Genomic DNA, 5,391 nt, shown 5'->3' on the forward strand with positions numbered 1-5,391 from the left:
ATGGCACTCAGTGTGTCTCACACATTCTGTCATCAGGCAGCCTGGTGGTTTGCTTTGTCTATATCCTCCACAGTAGCTGTTAAATGGGGCTTTCTCACACCGCTGAACTTATAACATCACTCATCTAAATCATTAGTGTGTCTGCTTTTCAGGATGCGCACCGAGTAAACTCTGTTGGTGCTGGATGACGGGGCCAGAGACAGCATGTGAGCCCACTAAAATGGAAAAGACGGGGAGGGACTTAGGATCAAAGCCCTTTTAAAGACCAAACTCACTTAATGCTCGGACATGTTTTTAGCTGATGCTTTCCCACAAGTATAAATTTATAAAAAGAAAATGCAACAGCTTAAATTATGACCAATTTAAACTTTCCGAACTTTGCAGGAATTAGCCTTATCCTTTGCCGTCTAACTGCATGTCTCACCCCAGTCTGGCCTAAACAGAGTTGCCAGAAAATTAAAGCATTGCATGAAATACTGTAATTATCTCCATATTAAGACATGAATCAAAACACATAATGCCTCTTCTAGTTATTCCCACAGTAGGAGATCACACACGGAACAGATAAGGATGTTCTATCTGTTAAATGGAACAACCACATTGCAATTAGGAAGCACAATAGGAACATCCTCCTCCACATTGAGGTGAAGAGTTACACCACCCCAGGGAGAATCTGCAGCAGTCAAAAACAAGCCAGATAGCGCTGCAGCACACACAGACCAATGCAAGCCATGCTATCATAGAAAGAGAGAGAAATAGACCAATGCAGGCCAGGCTGTAAAAATAGGGCATGCACCACAAATATGTATCACTTTTATTAAAAATAATAAATCTGCGCTGGTATTTTTTTATATATATCCTGACTTTTCAGTGCTGTTTCTACTTTGAGTAGAACATTTAACACACAACTAGAAAGCTCCTATTAAAGTGGGGAGTTTGCAGAAAAATGCACATAGTTTTGGAAGAGAGCACATTTCTCAATCCTGTTTTGTACATACTGCAGCAAAGCCTGTGCCGATTTGGTAATCAGGCTGCGCTTATGGGTAAATGGAAATCTAGCCTTCTCCTTCCCCGGGTTGGCAGCCATGTGCTGGCCTCCCTCTGTGCTTTTGCTGGTCGCCTGTATCTGCTTAGAACAGGTGCCGGATCCCGTTCAGCTGCAGCATTCACAGCACAGGTACGGGTGGGAGGCCCTTGGCTGCTCGTACAGTCCCCCAAGTTTTCCAGGGGTCCCCATCTGTGTCCCCGCACATCCTCTGCCACATGGCACCTGTCCCTCGACGAGTCTGGTCCATTCTTCGTCCGGCGACGTACACGCCTGCCTGCCACCCCACACTCTGCCTGTTGTTGAGCCACAATGAGATGAAGAATAGCTGCACCCATAATCCCTTGCTTTGAGATGTGTGTGTGTGTCTCTCCCTCCCCTCCTTCTTTTCCTCCTTTGGCCAGATTTAGGGCCAAGTACAAATTGTAAACAGGTTATTATGCTGCTGTAACACACTCCAACTGGAAATGCACTCCAACAACATTTAGTGTTTACTGATGTAAGTGTGTCTTTATCCGTCGCACAGACTAGTTTAATTTGGTGTAAAGTTCACTGCATTTACTGTGATGAGGATGTTGTAATGAGTTTGTTGTTTTCTATTTGCAAGGCTTAACAGGGAACACAAGATTATTCCTCCAGAATCACTTGGAATGATAACTTTGCTTCATCCAGTTGCAAATAATGACTTGTGATATATGCAGCTGCATATATTAGATTTTATAATAGTAAAGTAAGCAATATGTCAAACTCATAATAACTTTGCTCATGCAGCTACAATACAAAAGCTAACTCAAACACACCATAACACACTATATCTACAGTATGTAGGTTAAAGGGCATCTCCGTCCCAGATATTGATATGCCTTTGATAGTCACGTAGTTCAAATCAGCCACTTCCTCTTGACCTATAGTAAACACGTCATATAGCACAAACGGTCGACCTCCAAATGTGACGCGATTGGACGCTCCCTCACTGGCTATACAATGGACGCCGGACCAACCAGACAGTCAGCCTCCTCCGTGCCTCCGGAGGACACGATATTTAAAGTGATCACTGCTCACCTCGGTCCCAGCAGATGGATAATACTTTACACAGCTGTGCAAGCTCTGCGCCTGCTTCCACGCACACGAGCCTTACGCCGTTACCTTGACAGTCGGTGTAGAGTTAGACTGCCGAGTTGTTTGTTTGCCGAGGGAAGTGACATGACGGCAGTGGAGGAAATAGGAAACATAACAGACTACCTGACAGACTCATTCCACGGGCTTGACCTGAGACTGGAACAGAGCCAGTCAGCAATCAGAGAGAAATAACAAGAGCAGGCTCTTTTGTTTGTTCAGCCTATATCCTTATATTCGCAAATATTGTAAATCTGGTGATCTGGTAAGTGTGTGAAAGGTTCAATTAGTCAAATTAAACTGATTATGCACTTCCCTCTCACACAAGAGGGGGCCTTACAAACAAATCTGTGAAAGACAGCAAAGTGTAAAGTTTATGCAGTTCACCACAGTGTCATGCCTCGGTTTGTTGACACGTTATTTTATCTTTCCTCTCTTGTTGATTTATTGCAGCGAAAACACCAGCGATGGCTTTCTCAAGTTTTCAGCAGAAGTCTCTGACTAAAGGTTAGGATGACGATGAGTCATTTTGCAAGGAGGAAAGAAGTGAGACTGACAAGCTGATTGTTTTGCCCTCACTTTACGAAAACGTAAAAGTCACAGGATCCACAATTCTCTGTAGCTTTTCTTGTTCTTTAGAGCTCCTCTGGGCATTTCACAGAAAATTTTGGTGCACTAATCATAGAAGAGTGTCATTATCCACAGGAGTGATCAATACATATTAGTTTGTAATTGAAAACTACTGTATACTTAAGTTCAGACACCAAATGTTGTTTATTTATCACTGCAGAGGCTTGATAGGTGAAATTTGATCACATGTAAAAAATAAATAAATAAAAGAAATAGCAGCATTATATATTATTTTGGTAGGAAATATATATCACACCTTTAATGAATTGGCTCTGTATAATTATGTAACATATATTTGTCATTTGATCTTGACTGTGTTCGCTGTCCAGTAAAAACTATCTATCTCCAGTTTTGGTGATTTGATTTGGTGTTCCTTTTATGGTTTAAGAAAATTCTCCTACATGTCTGCTAAATAAACTGTTTAAAAAAACATTCAATTATTCAAGCTGAGAACAGGACTGGGTTTTGTTAGCCCATGAAAAGTTGACATTTTGGTGATACATTGTTTTTATGTGACATTTCACTGCATTTTATCTTTCTGGTATATTTATTATTTGCCTGTCATAATGATTTTTGGAGTCCTTTGGACGTGAAATACTATTCAAATATGAAAGATATAGGATTAATATGATGTAATGACAAAAACACTGCTTTATTCTGCAAATATCTGCTCAAGTACAATCTTCTTGTGTGTACTAGTCTAAGTTGACGAAGCTTTGTTGACGCTGGAGTCTTTGTCCTTGTCTGTGTTACAGTGTCCTACCCTGAGGAGGTGGATGTGATTGTTGAGACATTGCAGGGCATCTTTACCAGGGGGAGTCTGCAGCAGCACTATGAGCTAACCCTGACAACTCTCAGGCCTGGGGCACCACCGTCCGGCTACCGCAACCAAAATATGGTCACACTCAAATGGACCCTCCGCCGAGTTTTGAACCCCTGCAGGCACAAAGGGTAATGATCTAACCCCGAAGAAATGAGCACAGCATCGGGCAGCTGCAAACACTGGCACTTGATGAATGTTGTCATTCTGGTCAGTTTAATCACATTCACAGCGAGGTGTGTCAAAAGCACACGATCATGGGTGAAAATGGGTACAGAGAAAAGACATTTTTGGTACATGTTCACAACAAGCATTTTGTTTTGGTTTCAGATTAAGAAACCTGCTCATTGCTGTGTGGATGTTTTGCGCTGTGTCTGTGGTCAAGGTACAACAGGCCAGGTTGACAAAGCCTCTCATGAAAAATGGTGGGTAAGTAAAGACGGGTAAGTAAGATGCTAATCAGCACGCCAGTGTTTCCTCCTGCTTGCTGAACAGTGGGTTCCCTTCCCTCTCTCGGCTCTTTAATGCAGGGCCCAGCCAGGCCCAAACATCCTGACGGAGAGAGGCTTTTCCCTTATCAGTCAGGAAACACCGCTCCTCCGCCACATCCTCTTTACAAGAAGCACGACTCAACCGTTCCCAAAAATTGCAGGAAGACCAGCCAGACTCCAGGATTTGTCAAAAGCCCCCTGAATTCCTTTTATCGAAAAAGAAAAATTCAAGAGAACAGAGAGGGTGAGAGGGGAGGAGTGGAGAGAGAGAAGGGGGGGTTGCGAATATAGAAAAATGAGGAGGGTGTAAAACAGTCAACGAGGGCCTGGGATTTCTTTTTTTATTTATTTTGCACAGATTACGAAAGGTCTGCATCAGCAAGATAGAACACGGGGTGAGGGGGTGGGGGTGGAAGAGGGGGGTCCAGAGTGCCTAAGAATGGCACCCAGAATAAGACTCCAGGAAAACAAAGGACGGTTGCGATGGAGGCGGGTGGCGACGGCTGTGCCTGTTTTACACTAATCCTCTGAACCGGGATGAAATGAGAGCGAGAGGAGACGGATGGATGGAAGGAAGGATGATGTGATGGAGGGTGGAAAAAGTGAGCAGGGGAGTGGGTGTCAGAATGGGCCACTCACGGTACAACAACTAGACAGAGACAAAAATAGAAGAATACATGGTGTGACACTGAATTCAAAGATGGACATATAGCACACACCAATTTTTCCCCAATTGTGTATGAAAACCTATAGTGTAAAAAAACAGCTACCAAGCAGGAGTCCTACTTTCTTTTATTGTTTTCATTCAGGAATCTGATGTATTAATTGGGTGCAATATGAGAAGTAATGTGTTTCATCTGCTTTTGCATAATGCCTTTTAAGTGGTGTATCAGTTATTACCAATCTCCCCCTGTTTTGGTATAATAATTGAAATAATAAAAAGTAATTCTTTTGTTGTTATAAGTTGTCTGTGGGCGCATTATCCAAGCAGCAACTGCATTTATATAAAAATTGAACTTTATTTTAAATTATTGTCTTTCACAAACCTAAAATCAGCATACAGTTATAGTTACCCTTATTATTTTTCATTGTAGAGGTTATGATTATATATTATTAAGTACTTGAGCAGTATAAACGCCTTTTTTCTTCATTATACACTGTCTTGTTAAATTGCATAAGAAATGTCCAACTAAAACCTCATTCAATTACAACTACTGAGGTAAGACTCCCAAGCTAATGAGAGCGAGAACATATAATACAAACATTCGAATGGAAAGCGTTGATAATAG

At 42.1% G+C, this 5,391-nt stretch overlaps 1 long non-coding RNA gene across 1 annotated transcript; it reads left to right on the forward strand.

Moving 5' to 3' along the window:
* The first annotated feature begins 2,054 nt into the window (after nucleotides 1-2,054).
* LOC119887873 lies at nucleotides 2,055-3,658 on the forward strand. The gene is made up of 3 exons (XR_005441821.1): nucleotides 2,055-2,426; nucleotides 2,615-2,668; nucleotides 3,547-3,658. It is a non-coding gene; the product is annotated as an uncharacterized LOC119887873 (long non-coding RNA).
* The last annotated feature ends 1,733 nt before the right edge of the window (nucleotides 3,659-5,391 follow it).

This window comes from Micropterus salmoides, unplaced genomic scaffold (assembly GCF_014851395.1).
Source record: "Micropterus salmoides isolate LMB-PRFRI ecotype aquatic unplaced genomic scaffold, ASM1485139v1 Ms_hic_scaffold_4426, whole genome shotgun sequence".
Taxonomy (NCBI): Eukaryota; Metazoa; Chordata; class Actinopteri; order Centrarchiformes; family Centrarchidae; genus Micropterus; species Micropterus salmoides.